The 24,013-nt window shown below is 41.8% G+C and overlaps 1 protein-coding gene and 1 non-coding gene across 3 annotated transcripts in view; one reads left to right on the top strand and one right to left on the bottom strand.

Moving 5' to 3' along the window:
• LOC129015387 (uncharacterized) overlaps positions 1-24,013 on the bottom strand; it is a 131,612-nt gene that overhangs the window by 74,125 nt on the left and 33,474 nt on the right. The window lies entirely within an intron of this gene.
• LOC129016425 (small nucleolar RNA U13) lies at positions 15,802-15,907 on the top strand. The gene has a single exon (XR_008494820.1). It is a non-coding gene; the product is annotated as a small nucleolar RNA U13 (small nucleolar RNA).

Genomic DNA, 24,013 nt, shown 5'->3' with positions numbered 1-24,013 from the left:
GATCAGTTACCTCCAATTAATTTACATGACAAAGAAACAAACTTCTATGTTATCAAAGAATTCTTAGGTTTCCAATTCTATGTGATTAAACCTAATTCTCACTGGTACTATGCGCTTACCTACTTCCTCCCCTCTTCCTCCCGTCTTTATTGGGAAGGAAATAGAGTATGTGCAGTAACCTTTCAGTTCACACAGCTAATAGGCAGCAAAAAATCTTTAATCCAGATATTTCTGACTCTGAGCTTTAGTTCTTTCCATGGTACCAAGACATGTTCTGAATTGCATTTTGATAAGCGTAGCATGGTGTGCCTGGTAGGAATGTCAGCATAAATTACCAAAAGCAGGGAAGGCTGCTGGGGTCAGTGAGTAGCTTCCCTGGAGCTACACTTTATTACAAAAGTGGAGGGGGCTGTCTTAACCCAAATTCTTTCAAATATAAGTAAGAAAATCTCAGCTCAAACTAAACTAAGCAAAATGGAAATCAATTGGTTCAAAGAACAGGGAAAGGTGGGATTTGCTAGCTTTGTGCACAGATGGATCTAGGGATTTCCCAATATTTTTATTTTTCTATTTTATTCTTCTATCTCTACCCATTTGCCCTTCTTCACTCAATAGCTGATTTCATTCTCTCCCACAGCAGTCAGTCTTTCTCCATAAGGCAGAGGGAAATGATCTTTAATTGACCCAGATCACATTCTCCCAGCTTAACATGCCAAGCCAGAGAACATGCATCTCTGTCTATGTCTGTATATTAGTGCTATTGAAGACTATGATTGACACTATCTCCTCTTGGAATGATTGCTATGGCTGTGAAAGGAGGTACCAAGATTGTCTAGCTAGCATAGAATGGATAGCCCAGGAGGCTGAGGCTGCAGTAAGCCAAGATAATGCCACTGCACTCCAGCCTGGGTGAAAGAGCAGGACGCTATCTCAAAAATAAATAAATAATATTTTTCAAAGTAAAACTAAAAATTAAGAAAAAAATTAATCAATGGAAACAGACCTAGAAATGACAAAACTTATGTAATTAACAAAGGCATTAAAAGAGCTTTTATAAATGTGTTCAAAATGCTTAACTAGTTAAAAGAAAAGCACAAGCAAAAGGAAAAGTGGAAGTTATTGTTTTAAATAAAAATATCAGAAATGAAAAACACAACAGCTCAAGAGAAACTTTCACTGGATAGGAATAACTGGATATTAGATACTGTAGAAGAAAATATGTAATTGAAGAAGTAACAGTAGCAACCAGCCAAAATAAGGCACAAAACAAAATTAAAAACTATAAAAATGAACAGTCTTAATATCCTATGGAACAAAATCAAACAGTTTAATATACATATAATTGGAGTCCCAGAGAAAGAGGTATATAAAGAAGCATAAGAAAACTTTGAAAGAAATAATGCCAACTTTTTTTTTTACAAATTTGATGAAAATCAGAAAGACAGATCCAAGAAGTTCAACAAACCTCAAACAAAATAAATAAAGCAAAGCACATCAAGGCACATCTTAATCAAATTCCTGAAAGCCAGAGGAAAAAAATGACTCATTGTGTACAGAGGAACAAAGATGAAAATGATTTCAGACCTCTCATCAGAAATTCAGAAAAGAGATAACATCTTTAAAATACTAGAGAAAAAAATAACTGTCAACTTAGGATTCTATATACAATAAAAATATATCTCAAAAATGAAGGCAGGCCCAGCATGGTGGCTCACACCTGTAATCCCAGCACTTTGGAGGCCAAGGCAGACAGATCACTTGAGGTCAGGCATTCGAGACCAGCCTGGCCAACATGGTGAAACCCCCGTCTCTACTAAAATATACAAAAATTAGCTGAGTGTGGTGGCAGGCATCTGTAATCCTGGCTACTCAGGAGGCTGAGGCAGGAGAATTGCTTGAACTTGGGAGGCAGAGATTGTACTGAACCAAGATCATGCCACTGCATTCCAGCCTAGGTGACAGAGCAAGATTCCATCTAAAGAAAAAAAAAAGAAGGCAAATAAAAATATTTTCAGAAAAGCAAATGCTAATATAATTCATCACTAGCATATCTACACTACAAAAAATATTAAAGGGGTTGCTTCCAAGATGGCTGAATAGAAAGAGCTCTGGTCTGCAGCTCCCAGCAAGGTCTATGCAGAAGACAGGTGATTTCTGCATTTCCAACTGAGGTACCTGGTTCATCTCACTGGGACTGGTTGGACAGTGGGTGCTGCCCATGAAGAGTGAGCCAAAGGAGGGCAAGGTGATGCCTCACCCGGGACGTGCAAGGGGTCGGGGGATTTCCCTTTCCTAGCCAAGGGAAGCCATGACATACTGTATCTGGGAAAACAGTACACTCCCACCCACATACTGTGCTTTCCCCATGGTCTTAGCAACCAGCAGACCAGGAGATTCCCTCCTATGCCTGGCTCAGCAGGTCCCACATCCACAGAGCTTTATTCACTGCTAGCGCATCAGTCTGAGATCCACCTGCTAGGCTGCAGCCTGGCAGGGGGAGGGGCATCCACCATTGCTGAGGCTTGAGTAGGTAAACAAAGTGGCCAGGAAAGCTTGAACTGGGTGGAACCCACTGCAGCTCAGCAAGGCCTACTGCCTCTACAGACTCCACCTCTGTGGGCAGGGCATAGCTGAACAAAAGGCAGCAGACAGCTTCTGCAGACTTAAACGTCCCTGTCTGACAGCTCTGAAGAGAACAGTGGTTCTCCCAGCACAGCATTCAAGCTCTGAGAATGGACAGACTGCCTCCTCAAGTGGGTCCATGAGCCCCATGTAGCCTGGCTGGGAGATACCTCACAGTAGGGGCCAAGAGACATCTCATACCGGTGGGCGCCCTTCTAGGATGAAGCTTCCAGAGGAAGGATCTGGCAGCAATATTTGCTGTTCTGCAATATTTGCTGTTCTGCAGCCTCCACTGGTGATACCCAGGCAAACAGGGTCTGGAGTGGAACTCCAGCAAACTCCAACAGACCTGCAGCTGAGAGGCCTGACTGTTAGAAAGAAAACTAACATCAACAAAAAGGACATGCACACCAAAACCCCATCTGTAGGTCACCAACATCAAAGACCAAAGGTAGATAAAACCAAAAAGATGGGGAGGAAACAGAGCAGAAAAGATGAAAATTCCAAAAACCAGAGGGCCTTTTCTCCTCCCAAGCATCGCAGCTCCTCGCCAGCAATGGAACAAACTGGACAGAGAATGACTTGACGAGTTGACAGAAGTAGGCTTCAGAGGGTCGGTAATAACAAACTTCTCCGAGCTAAAGGAACACGTTCTAGCCCATCACAAGGAAGCTAGAAACCTTGAAAAAAGGTTTGATGAATGACTAACTAGAATAAACAGTGTAGAGAAGACCTTAAATGACCTGATGGAGCTAAAAACCATAGCACGAGAACTTCGTGACATATGCACAAGCTTCAATAGCCAATTCAATCAAGAGGAAAAAAGGATACCACTGATTGAAGATCAAATTAATGAAATAAAGCAAGAAGAAAAGATTAGAGAAAAAAGAATAAAAAGAAATGAACAAAGCCTCCAAGACTATGTGAAAAGAACAAATCTACATTTGACTGTGTACCCAAAAGCAACGGGGAGAATGGAACCAAGTTAGAAAACATTCTTCAGGATATTATCCAGGAGAACTTACCCAACCTAGCAAGGCTGGCCAACATTCAAATTTAGGAAATACAGAGAACACCACGAAGATACTCCTCAAGAAGAGCAACCCCAAGACACATAATTGTCAGATTCACCAAGGTTGAAATGAAGGAAAAAATGTAAGGGCAGCCAGAGAGAAAGGTCAGGTTACCCACAAAGGGAAGCCCATCAGACTAACAGCTGATCTCTCAGCAGAAACCCTACTAGCCAGAAAAGAGTGGGGGCCAATATTCAACATTCTTAAAGAAAAGAATTTTCAACCTAGAATTTCATATCCAGCCAATCTAAGCTTCATAAGTGAAGGAGAAATAAAATCCTTTACGAAAAGCAAATGCTGAGAGATTTTGTAACCACCAGGCCTGCCTTCCAAGAGCTCCTGAAGGAAGCACTAAGCATAGAAAGGAAAAACCGGTACCAGCCACTGCAAAAACATGCCAAATTGTAAAGGCCATCACTGCTATGAAGAAATTGCATCAATTAATGGGCAAAATAACCAGCTAACATCATAATGACAGGATCAAGTTCACACATAATAATATTAACCTTAAAAGTAAATGGGATAGATGCCCCAATTAAAAGACACAGACCAGGCTGGGCACAGTGGCTCATGCCTGTAATCCCAGCACTTTGGGAGGCCGAGGCAGGCAGATCACGAGGTCAGGAGATCAAGAACATTCTGGTTAATATGGTGAAACCCCGTCTCTACTAAAAATACAAAAAATTAGCCAACCGTCATGGCAGCCACCTGTAGTCCCAGCTACTCGAGAGGCTGAGGCAGGAGAATGACATGAACCCAGGAGGTGGAGCTTGCAGGGAGCCAAGATCACGCCACTGCACTCCAGCCTGGGCAATAGAGCAAGACTCCATCTCAAAAAAAAAAAAAAAAGACACAGACTGGAAAACGGATAAAGAGCCAAGACCCATCAGTGTGCTGCATTCAGGAGACCCAGGAGACCTATATGTGCAAAGACACATATAGGCTCAAAATAAAGGGAGGATGGAAGAAGATCTACCAAGCAAATGGAAAGAAAAAAAAGCAGGGGATGCAATCCTAGTCTCTGATAAAACAGATTTTAAACCAACAAAGATCAAAGGAGACAAAGAAGGCCATTACATAATGGTAAAGGGATCAATTCAACAAGAAGAGCAAACTATCCTAAATATATATGCACCCAATACAGGAGCACCCAGATTCACAAAACAAGTCCTTAGAGACCTACAAAGAGACTTAGACTCCCACACAATAATAATGGGAGACTTTAACACCCCACTATCAATGTTAGATCAACGACACAGAAGGTTAACAAGGATATCCAGGACTTGAATTCAGCTCTGCACCAAGTGGACCTAATAGACATCTACAGAACTCTCCACCACAAATCAACACAATATACATTCTTCTCAGCACCACATCACACTTATTCTAAAATTGACCACATAAATGGAAGTAAAGCACTCCTCAGCAAATGTAAAAAAACAGAAATCACAACAAACTGTCTCTCAGACTACAGTGCAATCAACTTAGAACTCAAGATTAAGAAACTCACTCAAAACCGCACAACTACATGGAAACTGAACAACCTGCTCCTGAATGACTACTGGCTAAATAATGAAATGAAGGCAGAAATAAAGATATTCTTTGAGACCAATGAGAACAAAGACACAATGTACCAGAATCTCTGGGACACACTTAAAGCAGTGTGTAGAGGGAAATTTATAGCACTAAACACCCACAAGAGAAAGCAGGAAACATCTAAAATTGACACCCTAACATCAGAATTAAAAGAACTAGAGAAGCAAGAGCAAACACATTCAAAAGCTAGCAGAAGGCAAGAAATAACTAAGATCAGAGCAGAACTGAAGGAGACAGAGACACAAAAACCCTTCAAAAACTCAATGAATCCAGGAGCTGGTTTTTTGAAAAGATAACAAAATGGATAGACTGCTAGCAAAATTAATAAAGAAGAAAAGACAGAAGAATCAAATAGACACAATAAAAAATGATAAAGGGGATATCACCACCGATCCCACAGAAATACAAACTACCATCAGAGAATACTATAAACACCTCTACATGAATAAACTAGAAAATCTAGAAGAAATGGATAAATTCCTGGACACATACACACTCCCAAGACTAAACCAGGAAGAAGCTGAATCTCTGAATAGACCAATAACAGGTTCTGAAACTGAGGCAATAATTAACAGCCTACCAACCAAAAAAAGTTCAGAACCAGACAGATTCACAGCCAAATTCTACCAGAGGTACAAAGAGGAGCTGGTACCATTCCTTCAGAAACTATTCCAATCAATAGAAAAAGAGGGAATCTTCCCTAACTCATTTTATGAGGCCAGCATCATCCTCATACCAAAGCCTGGCAGAGACACACACAAAAAAAAGAGAATTTTAGACAAATATCCCTGATGAACATCGATGCAAAAATCCTGAATAAAATACTGGCAAACCGAATCCAGCATCACAACAAAAAGCTTATCCACCATGATCAAGTGGGCTTCATCCCTGGGATGCAAGGCTGGTTCAACACACTCAAATCAATAAATGTAATCCATCACAAAACAGAACCAAAGACAAAAACCACATGATTATCTCAACAGATGCAGAAAAGGCCTTTGACAAAATTCAACAACCCTTCATGCTAAAAACTCTCAATAAACTAGGTATTGATGGAACATATCTCAAAATAATAAGAGCTGTTTATGACAAACCCACAGCCAGTATCATATAGAATGGGCAAAAACTAGAAGCATTCCCTTTGAAACCAGCACAAGACAAGGATGCCCTCTGTCACCACTCCTATTCAACATAGTGTTGGAAGTTATGGCCAGGGCAATCAGGCAAGAGAAAGAAATAAAGGGTATTCATTTAGGAAAAGAGGGTGTCAAATTGTAGCTGTTTGCAGATGACATGATTTTATATTTAGAAAACCCTATCAGCTCAGCCCAAAATCTCCTTAAGCTGATAATCAACTTCAGCAAAGCCTCAGGATACAAAATCAATGTGCAAAAGTCACAAGCATTCCTATACACTAATAACAGACAAACAGAGAGCCAAATAATGAGTGAACTCTCATTCACAATTGCTACAAAGAGAATAAAATACCTAGGAATCCAACTTATAAGGGATGTGAAGAACCTCTTCAAGGAGAACTACAAACCACTGCTCAACAAAATAAAAGAGGACACAAACAAAAGGAAGAACATTCCATGCTCATGGATAGGAAGAATCAATATCATGAAAATGGCCATACTGCCCAAGGTAATTTATAGATTCAATGCCATCCCCATCAAGCTACCAATGACTTTCTTCACAGAATTGGAAAAAACTACTTTAAAGTTCATACGGAACCAAAAAGAGCCTGCATAGCCAATAGAATCCTAAGCAAAAAGAACAAAGCTGGAGGCATCATGCTACCTGACTTCAAACTACACTACAAGGCTACAGTAACCAAAACAGCATGGTACTGGTACCAAAACAGATATATAGACCAACGGAACAGAACAGAGGCCTCAGAAATAACACCACACATCTACAACCATCTGATCTTTGACAAACCTGACAAAAACAAGCAATGGGGAAAGGATTCCCTATTTAATAAATGGTGCTGGGAAAACTGGCTAGCCATATGGAGAAAGCTGAAACTGGATCCCTTCCTTACACCTTATGCAAAAATTAACTCAAGGTGGATTAAAAACTTAAATGTAAGACCTAAAACCATAAAATCCCTAGAAGAAAACCTAGGCAATACTATTCAGGACAGGCATGGGCAAAGACTTCATGACTAAAACATCAAAAGCAATGGCAACAAAAGCCAAAGTTGACAAATGGGAGCTAATTAAACTAAAGAGCTTCTGCACAGCAAAAGAAACTACCATCAGAGTGAACAGGCAACTTACAGAATGGGAGAAAAATTTTGCAATCTACTCATCTGACAAAGAGCTAATATCCATAATCTATAAAGAATTTAAACACATTTACAAGAAAAAAACAACCCCATCTAAAAGTGGGCAAAGGATATGAACAGACACTTCTCAAAAGAAGACATTTATGCAGCCAACAGACACCTGAGAAAAATGCTCATCATCACTGGTCATCAGAGAAATGCAAATCAAAACCACAATGAGATACCACCTCACACCAGTTAGAATGGTGATCATTAAAAAGTCAGGAAACAACAGATGCTGGAGAGGATGTGGAGAAATAGGAACACTTTTACACTGTTAGTGGGAGTGTAAACTAGTTCAACCATTGTGGAAGACAGTGTGGCGATTCCTCAAGGATCTAGGAATAGAAATACCATTTGACCCAGCCATCCCATTACTGGGTATATACCCAAAGGATTATAAATCATGCTGCTATAAAAACACACGCACACATATGTTTATTGCAGCACTATTCACAGTAGCAAAGACTTGGAACCAACCCAAATGTCCAACAATGATAGACTGGATTAAGAAAATGTGGCACATATACACCATGGAATACTATGCAGCCATAAAAAAGGATGAGTTCATGTCCTTTGTAGGGACATGGATGAAGCTTGAAACCATCATTCTCACCAAACTATCGCAAGGACAGAAAACCAAATACCGCATGTTCTCACTCATAGGTGGGAATTGAACAATGAGAGCACTTGGACACAGGGTGGGGATCATCACACACCAGGGCCTGTCGTGGGGTAGGGGGAAGGGGGAGGGATAGCATTAAGAGATATACCTAATATAAATGACAAGTTAACAGGTGCAGCACACCAACATGGCAACTGTATACATTTGTAACAAACCTGCACGTTGTGCACATGTACCCTACAACTTAAAGTATAATAAAAAAATTAATAAATAAAAAATAAAATAATAAAATAAATAAAAATAAAATATGGCACATATACACCATGGAATACCATGCAGCCATAAAAAAGGATGCGTTCATGTCCTTTGCAGGGACATGGATGAAGCTGGAAACCATCATTCTCAGCAAACTATCACAAGGACAGAAAACCAAACACCACATGTTCTCATTCATAGGTGGGAATTGAACAATGAGAAAACATGGACACAGGGTGGGGAACATCACAGACCGGGGCCTGTCAGGTGGGGGGCTGGGGACGGGATAGCATTCAGAGAAATGCCTAGGGTAAATGACGGGTCGATGGGTGCAGCAAACCAACACGGCACATGTATACCTATGTAACAAACCTGCATATTGTGCACATGTACCCTAGAAGTTAAAGTATAATTTAAAATATATATATAAATCATTCTATTATAAAGATGCATGCACATGTATGTTCCTTGCAGCACTATTCACAATAGCAAAAACATGAAATCATCCCAAACATCCATCAATGATAGACTGGATAAAGAAAATATGGTACATATACACCGTGGAATACTATACAGCCATAAAAAGGAATACGATCATGTCCTTTGCAGGGACATGGATGGAACTGGAAGCCATTCTCCTCAGGAAACTAACACAGGAACAGAAAACCACACACCACATGTTCTCACTTATAAGTGGCAGCTGAACAATGAGAACACATGGACACAGGGAGGGGAACAACACACACTAGGGCCTGTCAAGAGTCGGGGGAGAGAGCGCATCAGGATAAATAGCTAATGCATGTGGGGCTTAATACCTAGGTGATGGGTTGATAGGTGCAGCAAACCGCCATGGCACATGTTTACCTGTGTAACAAACCTGCACCTCCTGCACATGTATCCTGGAACTTAAAACAAAATTTTTAAAAGTCAAAAAATATATATATTAAAGGAAGTGCTTCAAGCAGTGGAAAATTATTGAAATAAAAGCTTGCATATTAAAAAAAGAATAAAAAGTGCTAGAAATGGTAAATATTTGGGTAAATATAAAAGACTTTCTTTTCACTTGTAAGTTTTATTACAGATAATTGACTGAAGCAAAAATTATAACAATATATTTGGGGATTTGTAACATATAAGACAAAGTATGTGCACAAAGTATGAGAGGGAGAGATTGAAGTATATTGTTGTAAGACTCTTACATTGTGCATTAAATGATATAATATTTGAAGGTAGTCTGTGATGTTGATGTATATTTATTTATTTATTTTGAGACAGAATCTCACTCTGTTGCACAGGCTGGAGTACAGTGGTGCGATCTCAGCTCACTGTAGCCTCTGCCTTATGGGTTCAAGTGATTCTCCTGCCTCAACCTCCCAAGTAGATGGTACCAGAGGCACACGCCACCATGCCGAGCTAATTTTTTTTATTTTTAGTAGAAACAGTGTTTCACCATTTTGGCCAGGTTGGTCTCAAACTCCTGGCCTCAAGTGATCCACCCACCTCAGCCTCTCAAAGTGCTAGGATTACAGATGTGAGCCACTGTGCCCTGCTATTGATATACATTGTAAGCCCTAGAGTAACTACAAGAAAGCTGTTTAAAAGGTATTTAGTTAATAAGACATTAGCAGATAAAATGGAATAGAAAAACACTCCAAAAGAAGGCTGTGTTGGCTATTCTTGCATTACTATAAATAAACACCTAAGACTGGGTAATGTATAAAGAAAAGAGATTTAATTGGCTCATAGTTCTGTAGGCTGTACAGGAAGCATGGTGCTGGGCATCTGCTCAGTTTCTGGTGAGGCCTCAGGAAGCTTTTACTTATGGTGAAAGGTGAAGCAGGAGCAGGCATATCACATGGCCAGAGCAGGAACAAGAAAGATTTGGAGTGGAGGGAGGTGCTACACACTTTTAAGCAACCATATCTTGTAAGAACTCACTCACTATTGCAAGGATAGCACCAAACCATGAGGTGTCCACCCCCACGACTGAAACATCTCTCACCAGGCCCAACCTCCAACATTGGGGATTAAAATTCAACGTGAGATTTAGAGGAGACAACATCCAAACCATATCAAAGGCCAAAAAAACGGAGATGGGTAAAGAGTAAAGAGCAGATGAAGGAAATAGAAAACAAATGTCAGACAATTAGGTAGATCTAAGAAATAAAAAGAAAACTGAAAAAAATTTAAATAAAAAAACAAGATGGCTCTCCCTCTCCCTCTCCCTCTCCCTCTCCCTCTCCCTCTTCCTCCCCTTTCTTCGGTCTCCCTCTCCTTCTTTTTTCGGTCTCCCGCTGTTATCGAAGCTGGACTGTACTGCCATGATCTCGGCTCGCTGCAACCTCCCTGCCTCGGGCTCCTGTGACTCTCCTGCCTCGGCCTCCCGAGTGCCTGGGATTGCAGGCGCGCGCCGCCACGCCTGAATGGTTTTTGTATTTTTGGTGGAGACGGGGTTTCGCCGTGTTGACCGGGCTGGTCTCCAGCTCCTGGCCTCGAGTGATCTGCCTGCCTCGGCCTCCCGAGGTGCTGGGATTGCAGACGGAGTCTCGCTAACTCAATGCTCAATGGTGCTCAGGCTGGAGTGCAGTGGTGTGATCTCGGCTCGCTGCAACCTCCACCTACCAGCCTCCTGCCTTGGCCTCTTAAAGTGCTAAGATTACAGCCTCTGCCCCGCCGCCACCCCGTCTAGGAAGTGAGGAGCATCTCTGCCTGGCCGCCCATCGTCTGGGATGTGAGGAGCCCCTCTGCCCGGCCGCCCTATCTGGGAAGTGAGGAGCGCCTCTGCCCGGCTGCCACCCCGTCTGGGAGGAAGTGAGGAGCGCCTCTGCCCGGCTGCCCCGTCTGGGAGATGAGGAGCACCTCTGCCCGGCCGCCCCGTCTGGGAGGTGAGGAGCGCCTCTGCCTGGCCGCCACCCCGTCTGGGAGGAAGTGAGGAGCGCCTCTGCCCGGTTGCCCCATCTGGGAAGTGAGGAGCACCTCTGCCTGGCCGCCACCCCGTCTGGGAAGTGAGGAGCGCCTCTGCCCGGCTGCCACCCCATATGGGAAGTGAGGAGCGCCTCTGCCCAGCCGCCCCTTCTGGGAGGTGAGGAGCGCCTCTGCCCGGCCGCCCCGTCTGGGAGGTGAGGAGCGCCTCTGCCCAGCCACCCCGTCTGGGAGGTGAGGAGCGCCTCTGCCTGGCCGCCGCCCCGTCTGGGAGGTGAGGAGCGCCTCTGCCTGGCCGCCATCCCGTCTGGGAGGAAGTGAGGAGCACCTCTGCCCAGCTGCCCCATCTGGGAAGTGAGGAGCGCCTCTACCGGGCTGCCACCCCGTATGGGAAGTGAGGAGCGCCTCTGCCAGGCCGCCCACTCTGGGAAGTGAGGAGCGCCTCTGCCTGGCCGCCCACTCTGGGAGGTGAGGAGCGCCTCTGCCTGGCCACTCCGGCTGGGAAGGGAGGAGCGCCTCTGCCCGGCCACCCCGTCTGGGAGGTGAGGAGCGCCTCTGCCCGGCCGCCACCCCGTCTGGGAGGAAGTGAGGAGCACCTCTGCCCGGCCGCCCCATCTGGGAAGTGAGGAGCGCCTCTGCCCGGCCGCCACCCCGTCTGGGAGGAAGTGAGGAGCACCTCTGCCCGGCTGCCCCATCTGGGAAGTGAGGAGCGCCTCTGCCTGGCTGCCACCCCCTATGGGAAGTGAGGAGCGCCTCTGCCCGGCCGCCCCGTCTGGGAGGTGAGGAGTGCCTCTGCCCGGCCACCCCGTCTGGGAAGTGAGGAGCGCCTCTGCCCGGCCACCCCGTCTGGGAAGTGAGGAGCGCCTCTGCCTGGCCACCACCCCGTCTGGGAGGAAGTGAGGAGCGCCTCTGCCCGGCCGCCACCCCGTATGGGAAGTGAGGAGCGCCTCTGCCCGGCCGCCCCGTCTGGGAAGTGAGGAGCGCCTCTGCCCGGCTGCCCCATCTGGGAGATGAGGAGCACCTCTGCCCGGCCGCCCTGTCTGGGAGGTGAGGAGTGCCTCTGCCTGGCCGCCACCCCGTCTGGGAGGAAGTGAGGAGCGCCTCTGCCCGGCTGCCCCATCTGGGAAGTGAGGAGCGCCTCTGCCCGGCCGCCACCCCATATGGGAAGTGAGGAGCGCCTCTGCCTGACCACTCCGTCTGGGAGGTGAGGAGCGCCTCTGCCCGGCCGTCACCCCGTCTGGGAGGAAGTGAGGAGCACCTCTGCCCGGCTGCCCCGTCTGGGAGATGAGGAGCACCTCTGCCCGGCCGCCCCGTCTGGGAGATGAGGAGCACCTCCGCCCGGCCGCCCCGTTTGGGAGGTGAGGAGCGCCTCTGCCTGGCCGCCACCCCGTCTGGGAGGAAGTGAGGAGCGCCTCTGCCCGGCTGCCCCATCTGGGAAGTGAGGAGCGCCTCTGCCCGGCCGCCACCCCATATGGGAAGTGAGGAGCGCCTCTGCCTGGCCACTCCGTCTGGGAGGTGAGGAGCGCCTCTGCCCGGCCGCCCCATCTGGGAGGTGAGGAGTGCCTCTGCCCGGCCGTCACCCCGTCTGAGAGGAAGTGAGGAGCACCTCTGCCCGGCTGCCCCGTCTGGGAGATGAGGAGCACCTCTGCCCGGCCGCCCCGTCTGGGAGGTGAGGAGTGCCTCTGCCCGGCCGCCACCCCATCTGGGAGGAAGTGAGGAGCACCTCTGCCCGGCCGCCCCCTCTGGGAAGTGAGGAGCGCCTCTGCCTGGCCGCCACCCCGTCTGGGAGGAAGTGAGGAGCGCCTCTGCCTGGCTGCCCCATCTGGGAAGGGAGGAGCGCCTCTGCCCAGCCGCCACACCGTCTGGGAAGTGAGGAGCGCCTCTGCCTGGCCACCCCGTCTAGGAGGTGAGGAGCGCCTCTGCCTGGCCGCCCAGTCTGGGAAGTGAGGAGCGCCTCTGCCCGGCCGCCCAGTCTGGGAAATGAGGAGCGCCTCTGCCCGGCCGCCCTGTCTGGGAGGTGAGGAGCGCCTCTGCCTGGCCGCCACCCCGTCTGGGAGGAAGTGAGGAGCGTCTCTGCCCGGCCACCCCGTCTGGGAAGCGAGGAGCGCCTCTGCCCGGCCGCCCTGTCTGGGAGGTGAGGAGCGCCTCTGCCCGGCTGCCCTGTCTGGGAGGTGTACCCAACAGCTCCGAAGAGACAGCGACCATCGGGAGCGGGCCATGAGGACGATGGCGGTTTTGTTGAAGAGAAGGGGGGGAAGTGTGGGGAAAGGAAGGAGAGATCAGATTGTTGCTGTGTCTGTGTAGAAAGAGGTGGGCATAGGAGACTCCATTTTGTTCTGACTAGGAGAAATTCTTCTGCCTTGGGATGCTGTTGATCTATGGCCTTTCCCCCAGCCCCATGCTCTCTGAAACATATGCTGTGTCAACTCAGGGTTAAATGGATTAAGGGCGGTGCAAGATGTGCTTTGTTAAACAGATGCTTGAAGGCAGCATGCTCTTTAAGAGTCATCACCACTCCCTAATCTCAAGTACCCAGGGGCAGAAACACTGCAGAAGGCCGCAGGGTCCTCTGCCTAGGAAAACCAGAGACCTTTATTCATGTGTTTATCTCCTGACCTTCTCTCCACTATTATCCTATGACCCTCCCATATCCCCCTCTCCGAGAAACACCCAAGAATGATCAATAAATACTTCATAAATTAAAAAAAAAAAAAAAAAAAAAAAAACAAGATGGCAGACTTAAATCCAACTTTTTCAATTATATTAAATGTAAATGATCTAAATATTTTAATTAAAAGGCAGATACCAAATTAGATTTTTTAAAGCATGACCCAGCTATATACTGAATTCAAAAAACTCACTTTAAATTTTAAAACACAAATAAGTATAAAAATATAGAAAAAAGATATATGATGCAAACATTAAAGATACTAAAGCTGGAGGCCGGGTGTGGTGGCTCACACCTGTAATCCCAACACTTTGGGAGGCCAAGCGGGGGAGGATTGCTTAAACCTAGGAGGCTGAGGCTAGCCTAAGCAACAGGGCGAGAACTTATCGCTATAAAAAAATTAGCCAGGCACACATCAGTGTGCCTGTCATCCCAGCTACTCAGGAGGCTGAGGTGGGAAAATTACTTAAGCCCAGGAGGTCAAAGCACAGTGAACTATGTTTGTACTACTGTACTCCAACCTAGGTGACAGAGTGAGACCCTGTGTCAAAAAAGAAAAAAGGTAATAAAGCTGGAATGGGTATGTTAATATCAAACAAAGCAAACTTTACTAATATAATTTTAAAAACAAATAAAATAATTCATAATTATAGCTGGATATTTCAACACTCTTGTCTCAATAACTGAAAGAATAAGTAGACAGTAAATCAGTGAGGCTACAAAACACTTAACACAGTCAATCAACTGAACATAATTGACATTTATAGACTGCTCCACTGAATAACTGTGGAATACACATTCCCTTTCAGGGCATATGGAAATTTCAACAAGACAGAATATATGCTAGGTCACAAAAAAGTTCCAATAAATGTTAAAGAACTGAAATTTTGCAGAATATGTTCTCTGACTGCAATGGAATTAAATTAGAAATCAATAACAATAAAATATCTGGAAATATTTTTAAATATTTAAAATTTTATATATTTAAATATTTAAAAATTTAAAATATATTTCTAAATAATAAATGAGTAAAGAAATAAATTGCAATATTAACAAGTAAATATTTTAAACTTAATGAAAATGAGAGCTGGGCACAGTGGCATGTACCTATATTCCCAGTTACCTGGGAGGCCAATGTGGAAGAATTGCTCAAGGTCAGGAGTTAGAGGCTGGCAGTACACTATGATTGTGCTTGTGGATAGCCACTGCACTCCAGCCTGGGCAACACAGTCAAGACCTCATCTCTAAAAAACAAAATAAAATAAAATAAAAAACTTTAAAACTTGATGAAAATGAAACCCAAACATATGACTATTTGGGAAATACGGCTAAAATAGTACTTAGAAGAAAAGTTGGAGTTTAAAATCAATAATTTAAGAATCCACCTAAGAATCAGGAACTTCATATTTGCCACAGTATTAAAGATACAAATGCACAAAAATAATTATAAATCTATTTTGATGGGCACACAATATATAAAGGGGTAGTTCACAACATAAATGACATTAAAATGTGGGGCAGAGCTGTAAAGATTAGTTTTTGTATGCAATCAAGATTAAGTTGGTATCCATTCAAAATTTATTGTTTTATATTTAGAATATTTTATGTAATACCCCTGATAACAATGAAGAAAATAGTTATAGAATATACACCAAAAAGAATCAAAACTTATCATTAAAATGTATATTCTGCTGTTGGTGGTGGAGTGTTTATACATTTTGTAGCTCATAAGTATGCTGATTGGGTTTGCACACTCATGTATGAGATGTGTCTCTCTAAAACTTTGTTACAACATTGGTGCATTACCCCATCTGATGTGTTATGGGTGTGTGTGTGTGTGCATATATATATATATATATATATATATATATATATATATGAGATCTCATATCAATAATGGATAGAACTGACAGATCAATAAGGAAATAAAGGACATGAGCAACACTACAAATCAACTGGACCTAACAGACATATACAGAACACTCCATCAACAATAGCAGAATATACATTTTTCTCAAGTGTACATGGAACATTGTCCAGGGTAAACCACATGTTAAGCAAAAAAAAAGTCTTAATAAATTTTAAAAGATTTAACTCATACCAAGTATCATTACTGATCACAATGGAGTGAAACAAATCAATAGCAAAAGGAAAATTGGAAAATTCATAAATATGTGGAAATTAACATACTCGTAAACACTAAATGAGCTACAGAGAAAATCAGAAGGGAAATTTTAAAATATCTTGACACAAAAAAAGAGAAAATATCTTGATACAACAGAAAATGAAAACACAATATACCAAAACTTATGAAATGTAGCAAAAGCAGTGCTAAGGGTGAAATTTATAGCTATAAATGCTAATGTTAAAAAGGAAATATCTAAAACCAACGATCTGATTTTAAACCTTAAGGAACTAGAAAAAAAAAAAAGAACAAACTAAACCCAAAGCTAGCAGAAGGAAGGAAATAATAAAGATTAGAGCAGAGATAAGTAAAAATAGAGAATAGAAAAACAATAGAGAAAATCAATAAAACCAAAAGTTGATTCTTAAAAAAAATCAATAAAATTGACACACCTTTATCTAGATTGACTAAGAAAAAAACAGAGAAGATTCTAACTGCTAAAATCAAAAGTAAAAATCACTAATAATTTTTATCTGATTACACATTGAAATATTTTGAATATAGAGGGTTAAATAGAATACATTGTTTAAAAAATTTAAACTGTTAAAACTAATAAACTAAACTAATAAACTAATTCAGCAAAGTTGCAGGATACAAAATCAACATACAAATAGTTGCATTTCTATATATTAACAATGAACAATCAGAAAAGGAAATTAAGAAAGTAATCTCATTTACAACAGCATCAAAAATAATAAAATACTTAGAAATAAATTTAACCAAGGAGGCCAAAGACTTGTACACCGAAAACTACAAAATATTACTAAAAGAAACTAAAGAAGATACAAATAAATAGAAATGAAGTCCATATTTATGATTGGAAGACTTAATATTGTTAAAATGTCTAGACTGACCAAAGCTATCCTCAGATTCAATGCAATCCCTATCAAAATCCCAATGACATTTTTTCATAAATATAAAAACAACTTGATATAAAATCTTAAAGGATCCCCAAATGGCCAATCTTGAAAAAGAAAAGGCCTCATACATCCTGACTTCAAAACATATTACAAAACTACAATAACCAAAAAAGTATCTCACTGGCAGAAAGGTAGACATATAGACCAATGAAATAGAATAGAGATCCCAGAAATAAAGCCTCCCATATATGGTTAAATGATTTTCTACAAGGGTTCCAAGACCAGATGTATTAGTCCATTCTCACGCTGCTATGAAGAAATACTTGAGACTGGGTAATTTATAAAGGAAAGAGGTTTAACTGGCTCACAATTCCACAGGGCTGGGGAGGCCTCAGGAAACTTACAATCACGTCAGAAGGGGAAGCAAACATGTCCTTCTTCACATGGCAGCAGAAGCGAGAAGTGCAGAGTGAAGTGGGGGAAGCTCCTTATAAAACCATCAGATCTCCTGAGAACTGACTCACTGTCAGCAGAACAACATGGGGGTAACCACCCTCATGATTCAATTACCTCCCACCAGGTGGGGATTATGGGAACTACAAGATGAGATTTGGGTGGGGGGACACAGCCAAGCCATATCACCACACAATGGAGAAAGGACAGTCTTTTCAACAAATGGTACTGGAAAAACTGGACATCCACATGCAAAGGAATTAGGTTGGACCCTTACCTAAAACCATATGCAAAAATTAACTTAAAATGAATCAAAAACCTAAATATAAACCTTAAAACTAGAAAACCAGAAGAAAACACAAGGAGAAAGTTTTTTGACTGGATTTGCCAATAATTTCTTGGATATGAGACCAAAGCACAGGCCACAAAAGAAAAAAATAGATAAATTAGACCTCATCAAAAGTAAAAACTTTTGTGCATAAAAGACACTATCAACAGTGTGAAAAAGCAACCCATAAAATGAGAGAAAACATTTGCAAATCGTATATCTATCTGGTGTTAATGTCTAGAACATATAAATAACTCTGTATTGTGTATATATATATGTATATATTTTTTAATTTTCCATATATTATGATGTTTTGACATCTTTAAAAAACACCTTTCTAGCTGGAGAGAGATTTTCTAGCTAGTCAGTTCTTCAAGATAGCAATGGTTCCAGGATGCCTTTGACACACAAACTAACCATTCTAGAGCCATGCCTCCCTGTCAGGCTTGTATATCCCAAGAGGCAATATTCCTCTGACTTAATCATCCCAGGCCAGGTGTCAGAAAACCAGGACCACTCCTAGAGCCCATAGCCCACTGAAAGTGTTTAAATTAGCCAATACTAAACTGTTCACCCTTCCCACCTTTGTCTTTCCCATGGGAACCCCAACAAAGGCTCTGGCCTAATGGTTTTCCCTTGGCCTGTCTTCTGCCTACTGATCACCCTGGTGTCTTTCCCATGTGGCCCGGCATGGTGTACTATGCCAATCCTCCTGTATCTAGGTGTTGTAAATATAATAACTTTTTATTTATCCTGAGCCTCTCCTGTCTCCTCTTGTGGCCCCACCGTACTGACTATATCACAAAAGAACACAAAACAAACTCCTGTAACTCCACAACCTCCAAAAAAAGAACTTGATTAAAAAGCCGGCAAAGATGCAAGCCTTGGAAGCTCAACCAGGCCTGCATGAGTACGCTCAGACAATTGCAAAGCGGTTCCACTCTTCTCACCTTGGGGTTCACTCCCATTCCCACTATGTCCCCTGTTAGCAGGAAGAAGCCAGAGAGATCAATGGCCTTTTCCCATCTTCATAGCCTACACCTTAAGATTAAATCCCTCCAAAAGGAGGGATTGAAACTGCCTTTGCAAAATTTTGACTGAGACAGTGAAAGAGATCTAACTTAACTGACTCCATCTTGCTTCTAACCTCCAAGCTGTCATCATTCATTCTTAGGCGTGGGCTGAACTAACTTTAGGAGAAACTTAGTTTATAGTTTATGGTTTAAACAAGATGTTAACAGACGTTTCCCAAAGCAGACCTCCTTCTTGCCTGGAGACTTCATTGCCTTTGTAGGACTAACATTAGCCATAAGATTAGATATTATGGTCTAGGAGTCATGCAGCTGGGGGCTATAAGATTCTGACCCTCCCTAAACTGCTCCTAACATCAGTGCTTGAGATATTTTGCAGACTCTGCACTTAATGGATCAGTTGACATCACCCAGATCAATAAACTCATTCATCTGATCTTGTGGCCCCTACCCAGGAACTGACTCAGAACAAGAAGACAGCTTCAACTCCCTATCATTTCATCCCCAACCAATCAGCGCTCCTGGCTCACTGGCCTCCCCCCACCCACCAAGTTATCCTTAAAAACTCTGCTCCCCAAATGCTCAGGGAGACTGATTTGAGTATTAATAAAATTCCAGTCCCCCGGAAAAAAAAGGGGGGGTAGTGCAAAGAACTTCAGCAGATATTTCTCCAAAGGAAATACACAAATGACCAATGAGCACATGAAAAGATGTTCAACATCACTAATCATTAGGAAAATGCAAATCAAAATCATAATGACATACTGCTTCACATCTATTGGGATGACTGTTATCAAAAATAATAAGTGTTGGTAAGGATGTGAAAAAATCGGAATGCTTCTGTATTACTGGAGGGAATGTAAAATGGTACAGCTACTCTGTAAAAATAGTTTGGACATTTCTCAAAAAAATAACTATTTTAGATTACTCATTTAAGTGGAACAATACATTATTTGTCTTTTTATGCCTGGTTTATTTCACTTGGCATAATATCCTCAGGGGTTATCCATGTTGCAACACATGTCAGAACTTCATTCCTTTTTAAGGCTGAATAATATTGCATTGTATGTATATACCACATTTTCTTTATTCATTCATCCATTAATGGACATTTGGTTTGCTTCCACCTCTACGCTATTGTGAATACTACTGCTATGACCATGGATATGCAAATATTTATTCAAGACATGCTTTCAATTCTTTTGGAAATATCCCCAGAAGTGGGATTTAGTGGGTCATGGTGGTCCTATTTTTAATTTTTTGAGAAACCATCATACTGTTTTCAATAGCAGTTGTACTATTTTATACTACCACCAACAGTGCATAAAAGTTCCCATTTCTCCACATCCCCTCCAATGCTTGTTATTTCTGTTTTCTAAAATAACAACTATCATAATGGGTGTGAGGTAATATCACATCGTGATTTAGATTTCTATTTCTCTGATGTTTAGTGATATTGAATATATTTTCATATGCTTATTAGCCATTTGTATATCATCTTTGGAGAGATATCATTCAGATACTTTGCCCATTTTTTAATTGGGTCATTTGGTTTTCTGTTGAGCTGTAGAAGTTTTTTTTTTACATTCTTGATATGAGATATATGATTTACAAATATTTTCTCCTATTTATAGGTTGACTTTTCACTTTGTTGATTTTATCCTTCAATACACAGAAGTTTTGATGTGGTGCCACTTGTCTATATATTAGTTGGTGGTGGTACCTCTGCATTTAGGGTCATATCTGAGAAATTATTACCAAATTTAACATCATGAAGCTTTTCTCTTATGTTTTTTTCAAGCGTTTTTAGAGTTTTGGTTCTTACGCTTAGGTCTTTGATTCATTTTGAGTTAATTTTTGTATAATTTTTGTAAGAAAAGGGTCCAGACAACTTTTTATAGAGAAATTTCACCTAAGAGTGAAATTGCTGGGCCATATTATAAAAAGTAACTTTTTAAGAAAATTAAAAATGTGAACTATAACTATGTGTAATATTCCAAAATTTACATGTAAATGAGAAAGATATAAAACAACCAAAACAAATTTTTTAAAGGATACAATTGAAAGGTTTCAGGACTCAGACTTACTGTGGAGATACAGTAATCAATGTGGTACAACAATGGCATCAGGAGAATCATAAAGGTTAAAAAGCTGAAATAGAAAGTTCAGATGTACACTCTCACACATGTCAACTGACTTTTAACAAAGGTGCCAAGGTAATTTCTTTTCAATAAGTGGTGCTGGAACAACTGCATATCATATAGGGGTCAAAAATGAGTGTTGATCCTTACCTCACATGATTCACAAAAATATTAACTTGAAATTGATTATAGACCTACATGTAAAAGTTAGCACTACAAAGTTTATCAAAGAAAATATTGAAGATTTTGAAGTAGGCAAAAATATTTTAGATAGGACATAAACCATTTAAAAATTTTTGATAAATTGGGCTTCAAGTCTTCATCAAAAAACACTCCTGCTTTTTTGGGGCATGGGGTGGTTGAAGAGGACACAGTTTCACTCTCTCACCCAGGGTAGAGTGCAGTGCAGTGACACAATCATAGCTCACTGCAGCCTCAAACTCCTGGGCTCAAGCAATCCTCCCACCTCAGCCTTTTGAGTAGCTGAGACTACAGGCACATGCCACCATGTAAGCCACCATGCCCAGCCAACTCTCACTTTTCTAATGATATCAGAACAAAATGAAAGAGAAAGCCACAGAGTGACAGAAAACATTCACAATACCCATACTTGAAAAGGGGGGTTGTGTCCAGCCATAGTAAAAACTCTTACAACTCAATAATAAGAGACAAAAAAAAATTAAAAATGAACAAAAAATGTAAACCCTTTACCAAAAAAGATTTGTATAAATTGCCATTAAGTATGTGAAAAATACTCAACATCATTAGTCATCAGGAAAATACAAGTTAAAATCAAATGAGAAGATACCATAACACACCCAGCAGAATGATTAATACTAAAAAGACTGACAATATCAAGCATTGGTAAGGATATGGAGCAAGTAGAGCCCTCATACATTGCTAATAGGACTGTGAAATTTAAAATCACTTTGTAAAAGAGTTTGGCATTTTCTTTACTTATTCTACTACGAACTAGCAATTCCACTCTTAGATGTATACTTAAGAAATCAAAGTATATGTCCACATAAGATTGTGAACAGGAAACATTCATGGCATCTTTACCTATATTAGCCCAAAACTGAAAACAACTCAAATGTTTACCAACAGATAAATTAATAAACACATTGTTGTATATCTAAACAATGGAAACTCATCAGCAAAAACAAATTATATACAGTAGTCCCCTCTTATCCTTAGAGGATAAGTTCCAAGACCTCCAGTGGATGGCTGAAAGCACAGATAGTGCCACCTGATGTAGCCTATGGTACATGCATACCTATGATAAAGTTTAATTCATAAATTAGCCTCAGTAAGAGATTAACAACAGTAATTAATAATAAAATTGAAAAACTTTAACAATACACTATAATAAAAGTTATGTGAATGTGATATACATATATATATGTATCACAAAATATCTTATTGTACTGTACACTGGACCAGGGGTCCCCAGCCCTGGAGCCACAGACCAGCACCCGTCTGGGGCCTGTTAGGAACAAGGCCTTACAGCAGGAGATAAGCTGAGGGCTAGCGAACATTACCACGTGAGCTTCGCCTCCTGTCAGATCAGTGGCAGCATTAGATTCTCATATGAGCACAAACCCTGTTGTAAACTGAGCATGCGAGAGATCCAGGTTGTGTGTACCTTATGAAAATCTAATGCCTGATGATCTAAGGTGGAACAGTTTCATCGCCAAAGCAACCCCCTACACTGTCCATGGAAAAATTGTCTGCCATGAAACCAGTCCCTGGTGCCAAAAAGGTTGGGGACTGCTGCACTAGACAAAAGGGTGATCTATTAAGTTGGTGCAAAAGTAATTGTGGTTTTTGCCATTACTTTTAGTGGCAAAAACCACAATTACTTTTGCATCAGCCTGATACATCCTGGGCAGAATGGACCAAGACAGCCCAATATTTCATCATGCTACTCAGAATAGAGAGCAATTTACAACTTATGAATTGTTGGCTGGTGGTTCATGCCTGTAATTCCAGCACATTGGGAGGGTGGGGCATGAGAATCGCCCGAGCCCAGGAGTTCAAGACCAGCCTGGGTGACATGGTGAGATCCTGTCTCTACAGATAAATAATATAATAATAATAACTTATGAATTGTTTATTTCTGAAATTTTTTATTTAGTATTTTTAAACCATGGTTGACTATAGGTAATTGAAACAGTGAAAAGCAAAGTGCATAAAATGGGGAACTATTGTACACATGATTTAGATGAATCGCAGAAACATTATGCTGAGAGAAAGAAGCCAGACACAAAATTACTTAAGAATATGTACTGCATGATTGTACCTAAAGAAAACTCAAGAAACAGCAAATCTAATCTTTAGTGTCAGGAAGCAGATGAGTAGAGCACAAGGAAGCCTTTTGGAGTAATGGAAGTGTTCTATATATTGAATGAGGTGGCAGTGCACATCTATGTGAATATATCTGTCAATATTCATATATCTGTACACCAAAAAAAAGATGCATATTGTATGTATGTGATGACTTCAAAAGGTTTGTGGAAAAAAATGGAATTAAAAGATAAAAATAGAACCCAATCCAAAGTCCCAAGAGTATGGAGCAAGATGGCTGACTAGAGATGCCTGGCATTTGTCCTACCAACAAGAAAGACCCAAAGCAACAAATAAACAATTAAGATTTCAATGGAGTGTCAACAAGAGAGTGCTGGAGTACAGCAGGGGAGTGGAGATACACCTGTGGTGGCTGGAAGTCCAGAAGGGCAGTGTGGAGGCACCTGGCCTCTGAAGCCCCATCTCCCCAACGTGGATCAGATCTGCCTAGAGTCAGAAAATCTTCCTGTTCCAGGGAAAAAGTAAACAGAATATGCCCAGCAGCTTCCATTGCCACCACAAATATCTACAGTTTTTACTACAGGAGAATCCCACAGTCCTTGAAAGCAATGAGCCCAG

The sequence above is a fragment of the Pongo pygmaeus genome, chromosome 18, assembly GCF_028885625.2.
Source record: "Pongo pygmaeus isolate AG05252 chromosome 18, NHGRI_mPonPyg2-v2.0_pri, whole genome shotgun sequence".
NCBI lineage: Eukaryota > Metazoa > Chordata > Mammalia > Primates > Hominidae > Pongo > Pongo pygmaeus.
Note: the sequence above shows the minus strand (reverse complement) of the source record. Positions and strands in the feature narration are given on the sequence as shown.